The 23,490-nt window shown below is 39.2% G+C and overlaps 1 protein-coding gene across 1 annotated transcript in view; it reads left to right on the top strand.

Annotated features, from left to right (window-relative positions):
- BLID (BH3-like motif containing, cell death inducer) overlaps nt 1-23,490 on the top strand; it is a 99,840-nt gene that overhangs the window by 75,121 nt on the left and 1,229 nt on the right. Inside the window, 2 exon segments of the mRNA XM_063608330.1 lie at nt 18,638-18,767; nt 19,588-19,736. The gene's annotated coding sequence lies outside the window, so the exon portion shown is untranslated.

Raw genomic sequence — 23,490 nt, 5'->3', positions numbered from 1 at the left:
CATAGAATGTTCTTTTGTTTAATCCTCATGACAGTTCTTTGAGATAGGTGCTAAATTTCATCTCATTTTGTAGATGAGGAAACTGAGTCACAGTCAATTGTAAAACATAGGTTTGATTAACACATGCACATTGAATATACTAGAATATATGTTCTTCTAAACCAGTATTTCTTCTTATGACTTAGTATGACTTAAACAATATTGTTTTATAGTAGGCTTAATAAGCGATTAGACTTTAAAGGTAGGCTTTAAAGGGAACTGTTTCAGATATCTACAATGAAAACTTCAAAACACTGATTTAAGAAATCTCACAAAAAAATTTAAGAGGAAAAAAATTTAAGAAATACCCCCAAAATTTAAGAAGACACACAAAAAATTGAAAGATATTTTATTTTCATAGATTGAAATAATCAATATTATTAAAATATCCATACTACACAAAGCAATCTACAAATTTAATGTAATCCCTATCAAAACATAAATAATATTCTTCACAGAAATAAAAAAAATCCTAAAATTTATATGGAACCACAAAAGACCCAGAATAGTCAAAGCTATCCTAAGCAGAAAGAATAAAAATGGAGGAATCACATTACCTGACTTTAAATTATACTACAGAGCTATAGTAACTAAAACAGCATGGTACTGGCTTAAAACTAACACATAGATCAGTGGAACAAAATAGAGGATGCAGAGATAAATGCATACATCTACAGTGAACTTCTTTTTGACAAAGGTGCCAAGAACACACATTGGGGAGGGGACAGTCTCTTCAATAAATGGTGCTGGGAAAACTGGATATCTATATGCAAAAGAATGAAACTAGAACTCCTTCTCTTGCCATATGCAAAAATCAAATCAAAACGGATTAAAGACTTAAATATAAGACTTCACACTATGAAACTACTAAAATAAAACACTGGGAAAACTCTCCAGGACAATGGACTGTGCAAAGATTTCTTGAATAGTACCCCCACAAACACAAGCAACCAAAGCAAAAATGGACAAATGAGACCACATCACATTAAAAAGCTCCTGCACAGCACAGGAAAATATCAACAAAGTGAAGACACAATCCACAGGATGGGAGAAAATACTTGTAAACTACCCATCTGACCAAGGATTAATAACCAGAATATATAAAGAGCTCAAACAGCCCTATCGGAAAAAAATCTAATGACACGATTAAAAAATGGACAAAAGATTTGAATAGACACTTCTCCAAAGACATAAAAATGGCAAACAGGCATATAAAAATTTGTTCAACATCATGATCATCAGAGAAATGCAAATCAAAACTACAATTAGATGTCATCTCACCTCAGTTAAAATTGCTTATATCCAAAAGACAGGCAATAACAAATGCTGGTGAGGATGTGGAGAAAAGGGAAACCTCACCCACTACTGGTGGGAATGTAAATAAGTACAATCACAGTTTGGAGGTTCCTCAAAAAACTAAAAATAGAGCTCCATTATAATCCAGCAATCCCACTGCTGGGTATATACCCCAAAGAAAGAAAATGAACATATTGTTCTGATATCTGTACTTCTATGTTTATTGCAGCACTATTCATAATAGTCAAGATTTGGAAGCAACCTAAGTGTCCATCAACCAATGAATGGATAAAGAAAAAGTGGTATATATACATGAAAGAGTACTATTCAGCCATGTAAAAGAATGAGATCCTGTTACTTGCAACAACATGGTTGGAACTGAAGATCATTAATGTTAAGCGAAATAAGCCATGCACAGAAAGGCAAACTTTGCATATTCTCACTTATTTGTGGGTGTTAAAAATTAAAACAATTGAACCCATGAAGATAGAGAGTAGAAGGAAGGTTACCAGAGGCTGGGAAAGGTAGTGGGAAGAGTGTGTGTGTGTGTGTGTGCGTGTGTGTTTGGGGAGCAGGAGGAAGTGGGGAGGATTAATAGGTACAAAAAATAGAAAGAATGAGTAAAACCTAGTATTTGCTAGCACAACAGGGTAACTACAGTCAAATATAATTTAATAGTACATTTTTAAATAACTGAAATAATATAATTGGATTGTTTGTAACACAAAGGATAAATGCTTGAGGTGATGGATACCCCATTTACCCTGATGTGATTATTATGCATTGCATGCCTGTTTCAAAATATCTCATGTAACCCATAAATATATTTACACCTATTATGTACCCATACAAATTAAAATTAATAAAAGAGACTTGTTTTAGCATACAGGAGGATCATCCATTGGAACAATGTACCCTAACTTTGGTGAAACCGACTCTGTTCTTGTAGTATTAAGTTGAACAGAGGTGAAAAAAAAACAGCTGTTTTTAGGAACTTGAGGGCAATTCACCTTGGTGTAGAAAAGTCAAATTTATTTCTAATATTTACTTTGAATGTAAGAGACAGACAAAACCTAAAGCATACATTTTACTGGGTTCACTGTGCTTCACTTTTTTTAGGGCTATGAGAGAGGACTTAATGTAGTTGAGGCATGAAGGAAAAGGGGGGATTTGGTGTGCTCTGTGAGAGAGGAGTGAGTCTGGAGAGAAGAATGGCAGGAAGTCACTGAAACAGCTGCATGGGCTGGAGTAAGGGTAATGAAAGCAGCAAATGCTCCTTCACTGTCTTGCAAGACCCAACAGTCTGAATGTGGTGGTCTGGAGTTCCTCTTCTCTCCCACCTGCCCGTAAACCTTAGCAGAATCTGATGCTTGAGCATAATGTCTAAAAAGTATTATGGCTAGTATCATGTGGCTACATGTTAACTCAGTTAAATACTGAATTGGGTGGCAGGATTGACAAGGAAAGTTTTGAGATCCATACAAGGAACAGAGTTTTTCCCAATCAGGCCTGATAGGAAGCTTGACTCACACTTTTGTAGGTGGAGTTCTCTGCCATGGCTGTCAGATAAGTACAAAGACAAAGAAACAAACTTGGAAAAACACAGGGATGTATTATCTGTCACCTCTATTCCTTCAAGCCAATTTGACGTTCAAATACTCAAATGCAAATTGCCAGCATTTTTCAGATGAACAACAACAAAGAAGAAATGAATGAATGGACAAATGAAATGTGGTATATACATACAATGGAATACCATTCAGCCTTTTAAAGGAAGGAAATTCTGACATATGCTACAACATGCATGAATCTTGAAGACATTATGCTAAGTTAAATAAGCCAGTTACAAAAAAGACAAATGCTATATGAGTCCACGTATAGGAGGTACTTACTGTGGTCAAATTCACAAAGACAGAAGGTACAAAGGTGGGTTCCAGGGACCGGGGATGGAAGGAATGAGGAGTTAGTGTTTAATGGGGATTCAGTTTCAGTTTTGCAAAATGAAAAGAGTTCTGGAGATGAATGGTGGTGATGGTTGCATAACAATGGGAATGTATTTAATGCTACTGAACCATACACTCAAAAATGGTTAAGATGATACATTTTATGCTATGCGTCTTTTACCACAATTTTGTTTTTGTTTTTTTGTTTTTTTGTTTTTTTTTGAGAAGAAGTCTCACTCTTGTCCCCCACGCTGGAGTGCAATGGCGTGATCTCGGCTCACTGCAACTTTCGCCTCCCAGGTTCGAGTGATTCTCCTGCCTCAGCCTCCCGAGTAGCTGGGATTACAGGCGTCTGCACCACGCCCGGCTAATTTTTGTATTTTTAATAGAGACGGGATTTCACAATGTTGACCAGGCTGGTCTTGAACTCCTGACCTCGTGATCCGCCCGCCTCGGCCTTCCAAAGTGCTGGGATTACAGGCGTGAGGCACAGTGCGCAGCCCCAAATGTTTTTTTTAAAAAAAGAGAAGAGGCCGGGCATGGTGAGTGGCTCACGTCTGTAATCCCAGCACTTTGGGATGCCAAGGTGGACGGATTACTTGAGGTCAAGGGTTTGAGACAAGCCTGGCCAACATCGTGAAAGCCCATCGCTACTAAAAATACAAAAATTAGCCAAGCGTGCTGGCAGGCACCTGTAATCCCAGCTACTCAGGAGGCTGAGACAGGAGAATTGCTTGAACCCCGAGGCAGAAGTTGCAGTGAACCAAGATCGTGCCACTGCACTCCAGCCTGGGTGACAGAGCGAGACCCCATCTCGAAAAAAAATTTAAAAAAAAAATAAATAAATAAATAAGAGAAGAAAAGAACCCTTAGGCTTTTGTATGTGCACAATTTTCCTCACCATCTAAACAGCCCTTCTATTTTTGTTTTTGCTCTGATAACAGCTCTTACTAAATAGTTAAACAAGTCCTTGATATGACTTCTTCAGGTTTTTCTTCTGTAAAATGGGAATAATCTTTTTTATTATGCAAATGCTTCTTTTGAGGTATAATTGGACCTTCTCTTAAACATCAGCTGAATAAGACTCATCTCTTCTCTTCTTTATCTGCTTCTACACTCAAAAAATAAAGAAGGAAAATTTAATCACAAAGCCAGAATGTGTTACAAGAAGTGCTGCTATGAGTCAGATTTTTCCTGCAGTACTTAGGGCCCATGGAAAGTGACTGCAGGGCTGAGATGGATTTACCAGGAGACCAGTGCTCAGGACATCTTACTAAAGTAGTGGCTTTCATGCCCCGTGGAAAGGCCTGGGAAAGCTGTGATTTCCCCAGAATTACTGACTTCACTTCTCAGATACCCTTTACGAAATCCCATGTATGGCAAAGTCTTTGTACCCATATCCCAAACCGTGTCCTTATTTGAGAATCAATCACTAAGGCAATGAGTAGAGGCACCAAGGCAGAATTTTGAAGAACTCTGAAGCCAGAAAGACTTAGTTAGGAATCCCTGCTCAGTCATGCACAAGCTACGGGTCCTTGTCCATGTTACTAAATCTGTTACAGCTTAATGTTTAAAATTTAATGGGGCCGGGCGCGGTGGTTCACGCTTGTAATCCCAGCACTTTGGGAGGCCGAGGCGGGCAGATCACGAGGTCCAGAGATCGAGACCATCCTGGCTAACGCGGTGAAACCCCTTCTCTACTAAAAAATACGAAAAATTAGCCTGGCATGGTGGCGGCGCTTGTAGTCCCAGCTACTCGGGAGGCTGAGGCAGGAGAATGGCGTGAATCCGGGAGGCGGAGCTTGCAGTGAGCCGAGATTGCACCACTGCACTCCAGCCTGGGCGACAGAGCGAGACTCCGTCTCAAAAATAAAATAAAATAAAATAAAATAAAATAAAATAAAACAAAATAAAACTTAATGGTGTCAGATCCCAAATAAAAGCCTTCCTCTTGGTGGGAATGCAAATTAGTACAGCCATTGTGGAAAACAATATGGAGATTCCTCAGAAAATTAAACATAAAACTACCCTATGATCCAGCATTTTTGCTTTTGGATATATATCCAAAGGAAGTGAAATCAGTAAGTCAAAGAGATAGCTACACTCACGTGTTTATTGTAGCATTATTCACTGTAGCCAGGCTATGGCATCAACTTAAGTATCCATTAATGGATGAATGGATAAAGAAAATGCGGTACATATACACAACGGAATACTATTCAACCTTTAAAAATAAGGAAATTCGGTCATTTGTAACAATGTGAATGAACCTGGAGAGCATAATGCTAAGTGAAATAATCCAGCCGCAGAAAGACAAACACCACATGTGCTCTTTTATATATGGAACCTAGAAGAGTTGAAATCATAGATGCAGAGAATAGAAATGATGGTAACCAGGGACTGGGGTGGGAGGTGTTAAAAAAGTCTTGCTCCGTATCTATAATTCGGACTTTTTTTGTTTGTATTAATGACTCTTAAACATATAAAATCCCCCACTGTATTTTTGGTCTATCTCTCTAGTTCCCTGATACTGTTTTATTCCTTAATTCTTTCCTCATCTTTAAAAAGAACTCTTTGTGTTTACCTCTTAGAAAACGTCACCAAAGGTTGTTATGAATCACAGCAGTCTGGCTTGAGAATTGGTCAACATAAAAGTTCCAAATATAATTTATCCCTGGATGATATTGTCTGTGAATTATTCATACAATCTGATTAGGAACTTGAGAGCATTTGTAGTCAAATAACAACTTTTCTCCAAATGACGCACAGCACGTCTGAGACAGAGCACAGTGATCTCAATTGCCAGATGAGAAAACCGAGGCCCAGGAATGCAGAGGGCTGAACCAACGTTGAACGAGAACTGTGGAATAAAAAGTCAAAATGTTTCTACCAGGGCTTAAGACGAAGTAGTAAATCCCCACCTACTCCCTCTCCTCCTCCTATTTCCTGTAGGATAAATTATTTTTAAGAGAAACACGCAGGTGAAAGGAAAACACGCTCTTTGAGGACATGTGGCTAAACCAGATGCTAACAGCATTCAGGCTCAGATACAGCAATAACAGCAGAAACCAAATGTGAACTAAAGCCAGTACCTAATCTGCTGTTCATAACCTGGCATCCAAGGCCTTTCATGAGCCAGCCCCGGCCTGGTTTGCCAGCCTTGGCTTGCCCACCGAATTCCCAACTGGAAACTGAAACCCCAAGTGCCATTCACACTAAACTCTCTCCAAACTCCCAGCATCTCCACCCTTCTTCTCTTCCTGCCTTACTTATCCTTCCATCTTTGACCTGAGCATCAATGCCACTAGAAGTACTTCCCAGCCTTCTGCCACCCCTCCTTGGGGTTAGAGTCCCCTCCCCTGTGTTCCCAGAGTATACTGTGCATATTCCTGTCTTAGTATCTCATAGTGTATTAACATTACCTGCTCCCTTGTGGCCCTTTCCCACCACACTGGGAGCTCCTTTAGAGGAAAGGCTGTAGCTTGAGTGCTTGGCACACATTAGTTCTTCAATAAATGCATGCTAAGAGAATCAGTATTGTCCAGGTCTCCAAAGAAAAATAACTCTTTGGCCAGGTGTGGTGGTTCACACCTGTAATCCCAGCATTTTGGGAGGCCGAGGTGGGTGGATTGTCTGAGGTCAGGAGTTCGAGACCAACCAGGCCAACATAGTGAAACCCTGTCTTTACTAAAAATACAAAAAATTAGTGGGGCGTGGTGGTGGCCATCTGTAATCCCAGCTTCTCGGGAGGTTGAGGCAGGAGAATCGCTTGAACCCGGGAGATAGAGGTTGCAGTGAGCCGAGATCACGCCATTGCACTCCAGTCAGGGCAACAAGAGCGAAACTCCATCTCAAAAAAAAAAAAAAAAAAAAGAAAAGAAAAGAAAAAAATAGAAAAAGAAAGAGAACTCTTTGCTTAATTTCTTTTTCTTTTACCAACAGGTAATGAGCTTTCCCCTTGCATGTAGTAAGGCTATGATCTAGCAGACTTGTTCTATGGAATCAGTATGGCTTACCTAAGTAAAAAAAAAAGAATAATAGATTGTTTGACTTGAAAGGACGTTCAGAAGTCATTTATTTTTCACCCCCATCAGCCCCAATGTGAATTTCCTAGAAATTTGAAAAGATTTTAGTAATTAAAGGCCACAAAAGGTAGCAGTCAGCATTAGAAATAAGGACATGTTAACCTTAAACGGGCTCAGATGGCATGTTCAGATAAGTTTGGTTTTCAAGAATCAAGAATGAAGCTTCCAACTTGTCACCCCTTCCTGTTGAGACATGTGAGTACATAGAAAGTCATGTAATTCATAAGCCTATGATTCATTTACTCTCCATTCATCAAACTGCTGAGTGTCATGAATGCGTTTGACGCCTGTTTAAGCTTCCTTTTCTTGACAAGGAAGTTTGTTTTTGGGAGATAACTCATGTACTAAAATCTAGGGACTTACAGGGAAATTCCAAAGCAGACAAGTCAGAGATGCATGTAAGCTGGCCCCAAAACCTTTTTCCAGTATTGGTTAGTAATCTAGGAGCCTTGAGGGGAGTAATAGTCTATAGATGACATGAGCCACTAGTTAATGGACTGAATTACCCAAGAGATCAATGAGCGACACCAGAACTTTGAAGGTTTCCCCAATTCTCTATACAGTCTTGGTTGGCTTCAGATTTATGGCATGAGACTAAAATGTGTAAAAATGACCCAAGGATTTTAGAAAGAAAAACACTCAAGTAAAATAGTGGTCACTTTGAAAAGTAGTAAGAATGGACCAATTCAAATCATAAATTGCATTATTGCCTAAGTGAAAATCCCATACTATACCTTTTATTTCCTCTTCTAATTTTTGAATTGTGGTAAAATACACATAACATAAAATTTATTACCTTAACCATTTTTAAATGTACAGTTCAGTTGTACTAAATACATTCATAATGTGCAAACATCACCACCATTCATCTCTATAACTCTTTTTGATGCCAATATTTAAAAAAAAAAAAAAAAGGGGGGGTTTTTTTGTGATTTTTTTTTTGGTGTGTGTGTGATTTTTTTTAATTTTTTTTTTGAAACTGAGTCTCACTCTGTCGCCCAGGCTGGAGTGCAGTGGCGCAATCTCAGCTCACTGCAATCTCTGCTTCCCAGGTTCAAGCCATTCTCATGCCTCAGCCTCCCGAGTAGCTGGGATTATAGGCGAGCCCCACCACACCCAGCTAATTTTTGTATTTTTAGTAGAGACGGGGTTTCAAATCTTTTAATGTTCTGAAATGACCCTGTACAAGGAAGGGTTGAGGTCTTTCTTTTTGTTTCTCTCTATGATAGAGTTCAAGATTAAGAATGCTAAAGTCAAATCTTCAAATGAGAGCATCAGTCAGAAGTCGACGTGAGATTACTAGCTATGACTGAAAAAAAACAAATCAAAACAAAACCAACCAAATATCATCATCTAGGAAAAGGCTGTTACTTTAAAATAACTGTGATGTCCAGAACTGAGGTCTGACTCAGGCTTGACTAAGTCAGGAGCGGCAGCGGTCAGACTGATGCTGAAGAGACATCTTAGTTTGCTTGAGCTGCTGTCACAAAATGCCCGAGAGAAGGTAATTTGTAAATAACAGAAATTTATTTCTCACAGTTCTGCAGACTAGGAAGTCCAAGATCAGGCACCACAGGTTTGCTGTCTGGTGAGGTCCTGCTGCCTTGAACGCTGCATCCTTTGTAGAGGACAAACACCGTTTCTTCACAAGGCAGAAGGGATAGAAAGGAAAAAAGAGCCTAGCTAATTTCCTCTAGCCTTTTCATAAAGTTGTTAATCCCATTCATGAAGACAGAGCTCTCATGACCTAATTACCTCCTGAAGGTCCCACTTCTTAATAATATCACCTTAGGGCTTAAGTTCCAACATAAGAATTTTGGAGGGGACACAAACATTCAACCATAGCAGGAGAGAAAGCACTGTAGTTCATAATAGGCTGAACCCAAGGAAAATCAGTAGACTGAGATGAGTTCGAATTACAACTTGGGATCTCTAGAAACCTAAGAACCCTTCTAATTCTTGAATTACTGCATTCCTGCTTCATGGTGCTCCAACATCTGCTTGAACACTTCTGTATATACAAAACCCTTTGCTTCCTCAGCTTACCCGTTATACGGATGGCTCTGAGTGTTCGAAGGTTTCTCCTTGTGTTGGAGCAATATTTATCTCTGTTTCTTCCAGCCATGCTTCCTTTTAAAGATATGCACAGTAAGTGAAATCCTTTTATCCCACAAAACTTGGTGAGTTTGGGGACCCATCTGTGGAGATTTCCGTGATTGATGATTCTCTCTAGGTGAAAGCTTCCTGGATCTTTCTACTTCTCCTCATAAAATATAGCTTCTAATATCTCCACTTTCTTGATTGTTTTCCTCTGGAAATCCTTCTATTTGTCACTTCATCCTTTAAATGTGTTAATTAAATGAATGTACAGGCCTCTTCATGCTCAGATCTTGAAAAATTCATGGTGGAGTCACATTATTTTTTAAATGAACGTGGACAAATTTTCTTCTGTTTCCCGAGCTCTCTCCCTCGTAGCCAACGAATGTGATTTTTCTGTGCTTATCACATCTAAGTGGCATGTTTGTCAGCATTTGTTTACTAGAAAATTCCATTCTCATTATTTTCAAATTCCTATGGGCTGTTGAGTGAAAGATGTTGCCTTAGACCACATTTAAATCATGACATCAAGTGCAGCCATACAATTCAAGGATAAATAAACCCCGAATAAAAATAAGGAAAAAGGAGACTCTGTATATCATTCGAAAGCAAAATGAAACATCATTTTTTTATGTGAGTGTAAGTGGAAGTTGACAGGAAATTCAGGATAGGATTAGTGAAGGGGGAAAAGCACTTATTGATTTATTTTTTCACAGAGAAAGCCAGATTGGGTATGTCTAGACCTTGGGTATATACACACACAGAATTAATCAAGAAGAGAATGTACAACTGCATCAATATGTTTTTATTTTTATGGTTATTTATTGAGCTTTATTTGTCTGTGCAATAGAGAACAGTCCATAGGCTCCATGGAAAGGTTTGTATGATATATACTGTAGCAGAAAACAGATGGTCATCTGATATTAATAACTGTGTTTAAACAAAGCTGAATTGCTATTAGTGATACCATCAATGATGATGTATTTGGAAAGCATGGTAAAGGGACTTTCACCCCCTTGGAATATTTTTTCTTTCAGTGTTTGTGATTGTCTACACAACATTGAAAACATCTGCATGTAAACCAAACCTTTCAGCCCGTCATCTGCATGGCTGGCATATGCAATGCCAAACAACTGAGCACTGAGAAAGAAAAATGCAACGGGCTAAATTATTTAGACCAATACAACCAGATCTGAATAATTATTCAAAGGGTTGATTAGTATGGACACCTCACTGTATCTAGACACAAAATAGAACATCTAATTCAAATCACTCTGATCTGTTAAGATCTTACTTGGTTCCTGGTTACTTACAAGAGTACAGTTTGGATGCTTTAATGACGCCTGTCGTCCCAGCCTCATCTGCAGCTTCTCTTCACTTTATAAACTCGACAATCCAATCATACAGACTATGCACCAATTTAAGAGCCCGTGATGCTTTTTCATGTTTTCAAGCATGTCTTGGCTTCTTTGCATTCTACCTAATATTTTTCTTCCAATTTGTCTGTCTGATAAACTTCTAATCTTTGCATCCATTTTTAAAACCATGCTCAAATATAAACTCCTTTGGGGAAGTCATTGCTGACTTCCCTATACTAAATTAGTTGTTTCTTCCACCACACTCCAATAGGGCACCTCATGAAAGTTACCATCACACTTTGCATGGGGACCTTTGTCTGCAGTTGTCTCTTTCTTACTGGACTATGAGTACAGTAGGAGACATGCCTTTTTAATCTTTGACTCCTCTGTACCTAGAATACTGGCTAACTCATAATTGGCATTCCACAGATTATATTTGAACTAATTGCAATGTGAACTTCTTCATTGATAGGATTTCTATCTAAACAATTTTGGGTTCTTGTTCAACAATTCACTAGAGCTATACAAATGATAGCTAAAGGAATAAATCTCAATTCAATATTGATTGGATTGCATAAATTGAAATAACATGTTCAATCAACTTTAATTCATTGACTGCATATTTTGCATTTCATGCCTTTTTTCAACTGCATGGAAGACACATCTTTATGGTATTTGAATTATTATTCACAAAATGCACTTTAATATATTTGTAGTTGTGATATGTGGCTTATGAGGATGCCTGAACTCTCTAGGAATTTTCCAAATCTCCTACAATGCATGATACTAAAAAAATACAGCTAATGTTAAATACCTAGTAACCTTCACAGAAGCTATGTTCATAGCATGAAAAGGTATAAAAGGATTATAGTATGTCCTATTCACCTATTCAGTTCTAGGCACTGGAGAATTTTCATCATGTCTTTTTTGCTTTATATTCAAATATTTGGTAAGAAAAAGAAATTTCCCGTGTTATCGTTTTATGTGTAATATTAACTTGAGAAATGTACATGCTTTTATATCTGTAATATATATTACATATTTTTATATATAGTTCTTTTGGGTGTGTATACAGATAGATACATGTAGATATATATTTATACACACACATAAACATATAAATATGCATTTATAGTTAGTGAAACAGAAACAAACAAAACCTAAAGGGAAAGCCACTTCATTCCCCCAATCTCACCCACATGCCAAATAATTTTCACTTTTTCACCAAAACTGTCAGTATAAAATGGACACTGTGGAAGGAAGGGCAGTACAGACATACTTTCGCCAGGCTTAAGGGTATGAGATAATGAAACTAGCTCCTGGGATAAGCATATTTATTGGGTTTGTTATGTATCAAATGTAACAAAAGTAGAGGATCTGAAGAACACCCTGTGTGGTTCTTTTCACACCCTTTGATCACACAATTCCTCTTTAATTCAGATGCAGTAGAGCTTAAGTGGCTTCATTGATGTGTTAAGTGTGGAATGATTTTTGTATAAAATAAAAAAGGCTCCATTATGTGTCCAGAAAAGCCTGTGTGCGCTTGTTTATTGAGACAGGAAGTCGGTTTCCCACACAGAACAACAGTTCTGCGATGCTGAAGCATTGTGTCTGAAAGAAAAGTAAAGGAAACTTAATTTTCTACCTGGCAGAAATCGGCTTCTGGAGGAAGGGACAGACAATGCGATTGGACTTCAGCTGAATGAGAGGGCTTGATTGATTTTCAGAAAATGTGCCGTGTACAGGGAGGTTGCTTGGAATACTTTTGTTAGGAAAACGCAATTTTTGTAGTTGGAGCCTGTTTTTGTACCTGGCTTAAAGTGATGCCTCCCAGTGAATACTTGCCACCTCTCTGAAGTCAGGTGGGGAAAAAAGAAATGCTCTCCCAGAATTGTTCCCTCCTAGATATTGTCTCCAGGTTATTGTTTTGTTATATTTTTCCATTAAGTCAGCTGCCATTTGCTTTTTTTTTTTTTTTTTTTTAGCTTGCTTGGAGAATACTTCTGAGACTTTCCAAGGTGAAGTTTATAAATCTATCCATAGTTTAAATATTGAGGCATGGATATAGTTCCTATCTGTTAGAAGTGTATCTTGACCTTGTAAATCCATGGAGTAAACCCTATACTGTGGCCACATGATGAAGAGAAATAAGATGAGAAGCCATATCTATCTCACACTCAAAAGACCAGGCTTTTTTCTCTATACCATGCTGCCTTAAATTATTAATACACAAGGTAGCAAAATTCCAGCCATTCTTCCCATCCCTTATGGAATCCCATGTCCACTCTCCTGGTTATTGTCATTGTCATCTTCCTCTTCATCCTCTTTATGAACTGTCTAAAGATTGATGCTTCCTAGCTGGGAATAGTTCATAGAGAGTATATTACATTATTGTTCTACTCAGCAATTTTACAATCTGAAACAGACAATAGTGAAGTGGACCTAAATAAGAAGAATGTATAGAGAATAGTGGCCGGGCGCAGTTGCTCATGATTATAATCCCAGCCCTATGGGAGGCGGAGGGAGGCAGATCACAAGGTCATGAGATCGAGACAATCCTGGCCAACATGGTGAAAATATAGTAGATATTTTTGTATCTACTAAAAATACAAAAACTTAACAGGGCATTGTGGCATGCGCCTGTAGTCCCAGCTACTTGGGAGGCTGAGGCAGGAGAATCGCTTGAACCTGGGAGGCAGAGATTACAGTGAGCTGAGATCATGCCACTGCACTCCAGCCTGGGTGACAGAGCGAGACTCCATCTCAAAAAAAGAAAAGAAAAGAAAAGAAGAAAAGAAAGAATGTATAGCAAATAGAATGAGCTCAGGGAATTTTTCCATTCATAACATTTATCTTACTAATATTTCAGAGTGAAGTCAATTTTCAGGGTGAAGACCTCAGTAAAGAATATAGTGGTTTCACATCCAAGAAAAATTTTGTTAGGCTGTGGACACTGTGTGGAGGTGACAGGATTAGAACTGCTATTGGATCGAGGCTTGGTGAGATTGGATGATCCAGGCAGATTCACATCTCCTCAGCCAATTGCTTAATTTTTTCCCCATAGAGTGATTCCTTTTCTGCCCACCTTCCTTACTATTTTTCCAACTTAATATTAATGCAACTTCTACTTCACCTTCCCATCATGCATAGGTGATTTTTTTCCTTAAAATTGATGTCATAATATCCTTTTGATCATTATAAACTTGTTTATAAAAGGATTTCACAGTCAAAGAATTCGAGGGAGGGGATAAGTATTGAGATGGGATAAGGAATATTCTTTGAGAAGGTCCCAGAGTAATGGTTTAATCACGAAATTTCTTCCCCTTGGCATGCAGAATGAATTCTTCATTCTTGACTCCTTTATTAGCCTATCCTATTTTATCCCAACTCAGAGTAGCTTAGCCATAGCTGTTATCCTAGGTATTTAATGCTCCTTCTTCATGCATGTCTCACATTCCTCTCATGCATTTCTCATTAAGTCGTCTTTCACCCCCTCCATCTGTTTGTGTAATGCTTGGTATGTGACTGTTGCTGTGTAATAATAGGCCCTAAGTCATGTGACTTTAATTTGTAAGGTCAGACACCATTTTTCCTGCAGAGAATTCATTTTTGTCCTAAAGTTAACTCTTTTACCTCACTATGCTACTGTTTCTGATGACCAAAGATAAAAACTGAACTTTAAAAATCTCTCTTCACCTGTGTGTATATATATAAAAAAAAAATACTGGACCTTTATCACCAAAGTCAACAATCCAGTGAAAAGATGGTCACATCAGGAATCCATAAGCTGGATTCTGATCCTGATATTGTAATTGACTTGTCACAACTCCAGTCCAGTTGCTTCAGCTCTCTGATTTTCGATTTATTTATCAGAAAATTGTCCTTCCTCTCTCTCTTTTGCCTCCTCCCCTCCTTCTTCCCATCTTTCCCTCCTTCTTTCCTCTTTCTTTCCTTCCTCTCTTCCTTCCTTCCTTTTCTTCCTTCTTTTTTTGACAGAGTGCAGGAAATTCTACCCCCCAAGTATGGCACCTTGGCATGGTGAGTATTTTAAGCTGAAGGAAACAGAGAAAACCACAGAAGCAGAAAGGTCTTTCTGACCTCTCTTGAAGACCCTCATGTGACAGGTGTCCTGCCCTACATCCAGAGAGAAGGAATGTTCCACAGAGAGACTAAGAAGAATCTGAAGAATCAGGCCTTACTAAGTGCCCTCCAGGTTATCTTTAAGTCATACCCCCTTTCTGTCCAATCATGCCTCTACATTCATCCTCAAACCTAAGCATAAAAATACAGTTTCTCCTGGGTCTTTGGGTCTTCATTTTTGAAGACTTGTGTCACATAAAACATGAATTACATACGTTTGTTATGCTTCTCTGTTGTTAATCTGTCTTTGGTTATAAAGGTATCAGCCATCAACCTTGTGATGGATAAAGCAAGATATTATTTTTTCTCCTCTATACTTTCTTTCTTTTTTCCTTTCTTCCCTTTTCTTTCTCTCCCTTCCTCCCTTCCTCTTCCTTCCTCCTCTTTTCCAAACTTTCTCCCTTTTCCTTTCTTCCCTTTAATTTATATTTACTAAATGCCTCCATTCTCAAGGAGAGAGCAACAAACAAATACAAATTTCGTCAATTAAAAGTAAGTTGATTTTTAAAAATGAAACATTAAAATAACAACACAAGGCTATTGCAGTTAAATGAACAAATAAAGAGGAATAAACTTTGTATGCATTTGCAGAGCACTATATAAAACTATGATATTATTGTTATGGGAGAATGAAATTTCTAGAGAGACCAGATGATGTAGAGATTAAAAACTTGGGCTTTGAGATTACTAAAGAAACTTGAGTTTCAACTCTACTAGCTGAGTGACGATGGGCACATTACTTAAAGTTTCCAAGTCTAAATTTCCTCAGTAGTGAAATACAGTGTGTTAATAAAAGTACATAGCTCAAAGGGCTGTTGCAAAGATTGAACGACATTTTATATGTAAAATGCTAAGCACAAATGCCTAACATATAATAAATGCTAAATAATGATAGCTATTATTATTCTTATCATTGTTCGTTAGGTAAGGCAGAGTAACTTATACTGTTGTCATTTTTGTTATGTAAAATAACGATAGTAATCTCAGAGGAAGCAAAGGTTGGTGGGGTTGGGGGAATTAGGACTTCTCCTGAGAACCGTCAGTTTCCTCTAGAGAAAGGAATTCATGGAAGGAGAGATGGGACTGTACCTGGTGGAAGCACAATAGGGTGGTGGTTAAGGCTGATATTTGTAAGCCCTCTCACTTGTTGATTGCCAGCCTCTTCCTATCACCTTCCGAAGACCTTTTTATCAGTTCCTTACTGAGTTTGTCCCGTATTACCTCTTAGTGTCCCTTGGCCAGAGGTTTCTCTTAGAAACAACAGCTGACAGCTTGAAAGTCTCACTCTTTTTCCTCGATCTGTCAAAATTCTATTTATTCTTCGTGGCCCGGTTTAAATACCAACTTCTCATGCAGCCTTTCTGGGCTGCCCTAAAATGCCATTCAGAACACCTACTCCGTGTTCCCACTGCACTCTTAGCAACCAGTAAAGCGCAATTGTGTTCGAGAGAGTGGGCAAATCTCTCTGTGCAATAACGATAATAATCTGTCTCTTGTATTAGACCGTGAGCTCTTTGAGGGGAGGAACTGCACTGCCCTCAGCTTTGGATCCTATATTTAGTCACTTGTGCCTCCTACATTTTAAAACTACACAAATGAAATTGCATTGTTTTCATGGAATTGAATCCTATGAAGAAAAAAACAATGGGTGTGAACTTCTAACTCTTTTAAGGTCTGGTTGGAGCTGACCTAGGAGTATACAACCAAGGAAAGGGCTCAAGCGCTCTGACTTCCAGCTCAAATCCTTACCTTCATTATAAGCTCCCTCTGGATCCCAGAGGCCCTCCATGACTGAGGAGGTGGCTCTGGATTCCTCAAAACTGAATTTCAGATAACTCACTTGCAATATTTGGATGAGTGCCTTGATGACATACACTCTAGAGATCATGAGGCAATGAGAATATTTCACTTAGCTTATTTTTTGCCGTGTGCTTATCAGGACATTCACATGGCTGGAGTTAGAAAAGGGTGTGGAACCTGTATTTGGCTAAATGCAATGAAGAAATTCCTTGGCTAAAAAAGAAAACAATCTTTCCTTTCTTAAAAATTTAAGTTGACGTAAAAAAAAAATCTTTGCAGTGCAAGATAGAGTTTCTTTTTCCTTTTCTGTCTGTCTTGGGGGTTTTATCTGATTTTCATCATTATTCAAATCATATGATTTGAAACAGCTGAAGCTGTTTTTTTTCCTTGGGGAAAAAAAAAGAAATCTGCAGTTGCAACTATTGCAGCTATCTACCTACCCTACTCCCCTCCTCCAGGGTAGCATGGGCTGTCAAGTGTAAATGTTGAGGATTATGAATTTTACCTTTCAAATGCTTCAATGCCCTGCAGAGTTTTCTCAGCAATTTTCAAGTCTTGTTAACCATAATACATCTAGTTCTTGATTATCCACAAAAAAGGGAAATGAATAGTGGCACAGATAATCCAAAACAGAAAAACATTCAAAATGTTTCTTATATTTTACTTTGGAATGCTTTGTATGGCTTTTGGGGGGTTCCAATTTTCTTCCCAGTGATGTTCTGCTCAGGAAAAAGTTAAAATGAGTTTGCATTCCCTAAGCCCACACTGGGGGATGTGGCTCAGCCACATGCTGGGTGGCAGGGAGAAGGCAGCCCAAAAAATAAGGGAAAAGAATTCCACTGATAATCTAGAAGTGGAACTGCTCCTATGAATAATAAAGGGCTGATCAGAATATAATTCAGTTTTATAAATTCATGTGGACAATTTTTTGGTCCACATTAATAAAAATCTAGTTATCCTCTTCCGAAGAGTTAAAACTGGTATCAAAGAGAACTTTGGTATCAAAAATAAATGACCTCAAGATCCTTTACTTCTCACAGCCCAGTAGCACTGGCACTATGTGAAGGAGTCAGGATCTGTTGCTGGGGCCAAGGGGACTCAGTTCTCAGCTAATGTACTCCAGCTCCATCCTTCAACCTTCTTCAGTTGAACATGTGTAGATTTATAAAATGCCAGGCTATGTACTACTGTCCCATCTACCATGGTAGTTACAATTATCATTCCTATTTTACAGATGAGAAAACTAAGGCTCATACAGGCTCATTATTAATTTAAGTTCACAAAGCTACTCACTGTGAGCAGCTAACTTTGAGCTCAGGACTATCTCACTCAGTTTGGATAACTAAGTTGAGAGTCAGAAGTTAAGGGGTAGCAAGCTTTTCATTATTTGAATGTTTTCCTGGTTTCCCTCATTGTTCTTAGAAAGCAAATTCAATTAAATATTTATGAGCTCTGACTACTAGGTTTCTCGTATGTATATATGTATAATATGTATGTGTGCGTGTGTGTGTGTGTATATATATATATATATCATGATATTGTGTTGCAAGAAAAAAATCTAATAATATTTAGATATAATCTCTGCCCTCCAGAGTTTTCAGTTTAAAATAGAAACCAGATGAATAGAATAGAATGAGAAACCACGTGACTATAGAGTAAGGCAGAATGAGACAAGTAGATATAAGAAATGGCAGGGCAGGGTCAAATCACATCAGGATGGGAACAAAAAACAAGAGATTTCAGAAAAGGCTAATGAATGAACGAATGGAAGTCAGTGGGCAATTTCAATTTCAATATGCTGCGTATGACGTGAGTAAGGAACCAAGTGCACACTGCTATTGAGATGGGCCTTAACAACTGGATACCATTTTGTTGACAGCTCTGATGTAGATGGGATGGAATTCCAAGTGCTGGGAATACTTCTAGCAGCTAAAGTTAAGAGCGTACCAGATGTGTTCAGAGAACCTCGAGTTGATCTGAAAAGAGAATCTGCTCAAGGAGAAAACAATGTAAGCGAAAATGAAAATAGTAACAACAAAAAAACAAAATAGCATCATAATCTTGTCATAAAAAAATCAGAGTTAGGGACAGAAATGAGAGAGAGAAGAGAAGAGAGAAGGAAGCCATTTTTAAAATCCCTCATGTTTTCACATTTTAGAAAATTCAAATACTCACCTAGTAATTTGGTATAAAACAATGGGCACATTTTTCAGTAATTTTAGTACTGGAAGGAGAGGAAAAGAATAGGTAACAAAAACAAATTTATTAGTCCAAGGCCACCCTATTGCTCAAGTGGATCCCTAAAAACTCAGGGGTCCTAACTCCTACTCCAGTGATCAGCTGCTAGCTCGGCCAGCTTTAGGGTATGACGGTAGCACCAAGGCCAAGCTTCTGGGAAGCCTTAGAGTAGCTTCTGGGAAGAAACTAGGGATTCCAGGATGTTTACAAAATATAACTCAAGGATTATGTGTCTTCGATTTGTTCTGGAAGTTTCCACACTCATCTTAGCTAAATCACATTCCTTTTCCCTTGCAGACTTTTTTGTCTGTCCTTGATTTCTTCTTTGACATCTTCTCTTCCCCCATTATCTTTTACTCTATCAAACCTGATTTTACCCCCTGTATAAAAATGCAAAAGCCATAGTCGTTTACTCCTACACACCCTTAGCATTTGCTGGGTGTTTGTCTCTTTGGTCTCTCGAGCCTTAGATATCTCTAGGCCCCATTCTAGCTCCCATGAGCAATTTCACATCACTATGGACATGACCTCTATGAAACTGGCTATGGTACTCTGGGTTTTCAATGTACAATTCTATTTCCCTTCCTGTAGTGGATGCTGTGGGGCACCACCTCCTTGAGGACCAAGGCACTCCAGCTGCCAGGAATTTGGCTGCTAACCTCACACAGCTGAGCCTTCCATGAAAATTGCTCTCTGCCAAAGAGAACTTCCTAGTCCAAGGTCATGTCTACTCTCCAGAGGTAACTCTTAACTAATGTCTGTCCAGATCGTTTGCCACAATGTTAAACAACTGTGAATGGCTATCAGAGCTCCAGAACGCCCCAAGGGATCTGGGTAGCCCTCTCCTGTACATGCCCAATGTCCATCTTTTCCCTTTGCCCAGTCCTGCTTCCTTCACTCTCTCGTGAGTATCATCCCTGAGAGCACTCCTGATAACTCCCTACATGCAAGTCTCCACCTCAGAGTCAATTTCCCAGGGAACAGCCTCAATACCCTATATTTACTGTGGCTTGTATGTTGTTGCTGTAGTAACCTGTTTTGTAATGAAAGAAAAAAAATCACCATCTTTGAAGGGGTCAGAGATCAAGGTTTTGGTAGCCCCTGTACAACAGAATTCATTGAACCAGGCCTATAGCCTAGTCCAGCCATTTTCTTACCTCTTGACCTTGAGTTAAGTAATGTATCATTCCTATGTACTGGTTTCCTTTGGTTCAAATGGATAATAACCTATATGGTGGAGTGATGGGGGAGAAAAATGAACAGATGGTTAAACATCCCTAAAAGACCATTACATACTGTGAAAAGACTTAAATTCTGTGGTGAAGTCTCCAAAATCTTAATCCCCATAGACTGAGATTCTACAGAGTCCACTTCTTTGGAAATAGTTTTGAAAATACCCTTTGCTTCACTTTCTGTGAATTATGCAACCACAGAATTCCTCTGGGAACTCAGCCACACCCCAAATCTTAGCCTAAATCATTGAGTTTGACACAGATTCATAAGAATTTGGCAAGCAGCTCACCCACATTTTCTATCAAATTGAATCCAAATGTTGCCTAGGTTGGATGAGAGTTCGGTCAAGAGAAGGAGGCCCAGGCCAATGGACTGCTAAATGGTGATATTCGAAACCCAAATGAGTTTGGCTTGGCTTTAAGACTAGGAGGAAAGCTTTGAACCATAGCATATGATATAAGCCCTGGTCCAACTCAAAACCCTTTTTACTTTTTTTGGTTGTTATTTCAGAAATGCACTGACCCTGCACTCTACAGGACACTATGCTCATTCCGAATGCTAAGGTCAGTCCTAGGAAACTGCAGGCGCCTGTAGGGTCAAAGTAGAGTGGGGAAGCTGGTTCTTAACACCTGTTCCTTTACTTCCTTCTGGAACAGAGCAAACCTTGACAAGATGGGGTGGGGTAGTAGTGTTTGAAAGGACTGGAAGAACTACTAATTCAGGCTCCTGTGAAGAACCCAATCAGCAGTGGGCTTTGTGTTGAGGCTCTGATTGAATTCTCTCTCTTTACACAGAAGGTGTTGGCCTCCTGCTTCCTGGAATAGTGGCTATGACTAACTCATGTAGCACTGGATACAATTATAAAACAGAGAAAGTTAGATTTTGCTGCTCACATCAAATTTTCTATCACAACTTCTCCTTAATTATCCTTTTTATTTAACTTTTGTATTAGGTTTGGGGTACATATGCAGGTTTGTTATATAGGTAAACTCGTGTCATGGGAGTCTTTTGTACAGACTTTCATAATCCAGGTAATAAGCATTGTACCCAATAGTTATTTATTTCTACTCCTCTCCCTCCACCCACCCTCCCCACTCAAGCAGGCCCCAATATCTGTTGTTCCCTTCTTTGTGTTCATGAGTTCTCATCATGAATTTAGCTCCCAGTTATAAGTGAGAACATGCTGTATTTGGTTTTCTGTTGCTGTGTTAGTTTGCTAAGGAATAATAGCCTCCAGCTCCATCCATGTTCCTGCAAAAGATATGATCTCATTCTTAAATAATTATCCTTTTCCTTCTCCTTTTTCCCCTTCTCCTTTTCCCCTTTCTCCTTTTCCTTTACCTCCTCTTCCTCCTAATCTTCTTTTCCTTTCCTCCCTCCTCCTCCTCCCACTACCCTCTTTCTTCCTCTTTTTTTCTCCCTAAGAAACTTCACACTCTCCACTGTCTTCAGGCTTCATCGATCACTCCTCCAAAAGCCCCCATTACACCAGCACCCCACCCCTGGGAAGACTTTCCCAAGCAGCATCACCCTCTCTCTACCCCCACACCACACAATCATCTTCACCCCAACCCTCTCCACCCTCCTGCACCTCCCATCACCACTAAGACTTGTCTCTCAGAGGTCTTGTCTCCTAAGGCCCTAGCTGCCTAGATAAACCAATATGTTAATACACATGGGAAAACCCATGATAAAGCCAATATTAAAATATAGTATGTCTGAGTCTTGGCTTTGTCACTCCCAGGCCATATAATATTCGGTAAGACATTTAGACTTTTTAAACTTCCATTTCTTCACCTCTGAAATACAGCTAAGAAAGACTCAACATACAGGGTCTCAGTTTACATTTAGCTTCCACTGAAAAACATCTCTTGATCTTCCAAAATAAGATTAAATGCCCCTTGTCTATGTTCCTATGTCATTCTCTCAATTCACTTGTCATAAAGCTTGTCACTTGCATCCTAATTCCCAGTATACTTCCTGATTCTTACTGCAGACTCCTGAGGGCAAGACATATGGTTGATCCCCCTTGAAGTCCAGTGGCTAACACAATGTCTAGCACGTAGCTGTACTAAAATAAGGGCATTAAATGAATAGGCCACCTCTGGAAGCATTTATAAATAGTGGAAATTGTTTCTCCCAGATGGCATATTTATATTGGAACAGTGTCCTTTTTAGATCATGCCTCTGCTACAGAAGAGACCATAATGGAAATATCAGGTGCAGGAAGATGTTTTGGTGTCACTCAAATAGCTCCATGTAGGTGGCCTCTTGCTCTCTCCAAACATCCAGCTGGCTCTGGGCCCGTGCACCTGAAGGGAGATATCTGAGACTCAGAACACTTCCTGCTTCATTTCAGTGACACCAACTTGGCTCCGTTTTCACCTCCAAGCCGGGATCAAATGTTCCCCAAGTGCAGAGAGTTAAGGAGAGATGTCTCATTCTCTCCCTTGACCTCCTCTCTTATTCCCCTCTTATTATGTTTTTCATAAAACTTTAAATGAGATTCCCAGAGAAAAGCCCTGTCCTTTGGTCAGGCCAGCAGCCTCCCCAACTGTGGGCTCTGGCACTTCTCTAAAAAGGTCAAAATGGGGATAGAAAGTTCTTGATGAGGTGCTTGAGCACTTACATTAATGGGAGAAGAGATAAAGAGGGAAACACGGGGAGTGTGGGATGTGTGAGACTGCATGTTCACAGGGAAAAGTAATGTTGTGAAGAAAGCCTGCCACTGCTAATGAACCTGGTAAGAGGACAGGAAGGAAAGGGATTATTTCTGTTATCCCTTTTGGGAGACAATTTTCCATGTGTCTTACATTTTTACATCTGGCAGGTGCTGACAGTCCTTGTGCTGGGCTCTCTTTTTAAGGATGTTTCCATAGTGGAAACATATATGGAAAAATGGAGCTGGGCTGGAGCATAGGGCAGGTGCACTTAGGGTCCATTATGCAAAATTTGGGTTTTCTATACTCAGGGCTTCTCTCTCATAAGCCACCCCACAGTGTGTGCAGGTATTACCTGGCTCTCTTCACATTGTTCTGTGGGAATTGGGGCTTGGAAGGTCAAAGCAAATATGCTAATACTCTTATTGCTTGCTGTGCTGTGAGTAAAGTCCATTGTCTCTGACCCAGGAATCTTGTGTCTTCTGCCAGCATCCATGAATCTGTCAGGTTATCTTGTGAGCTTACAAGTAGTACAAAGTTTCAGCCCTTCACAGTTCTTGACCAAGCTCTGTTCTCTCTGCCTAAAGGCAGCTTGTGAAAG

Source organism: Pan paniscus, chromosome 9 (genome assembly GCF_029289425.2).
Source record: "Pan paniscus chromosome 9, NHGRI_mPanPan1-v2.0_pri, whole genome shotgun sequence".
In the NCBI taxonomy this organism is placed as follows: Eukaryota; Metazoa; Chordata; class Mammalia; order Primates; family Hominidae; genus Pan; species Pan paniscus.
The sequence above is the reverse complement of the archived record's forward strand: the minus strand, read 5'-3'. Positions and strand labels throughout refer to the sequence as shown.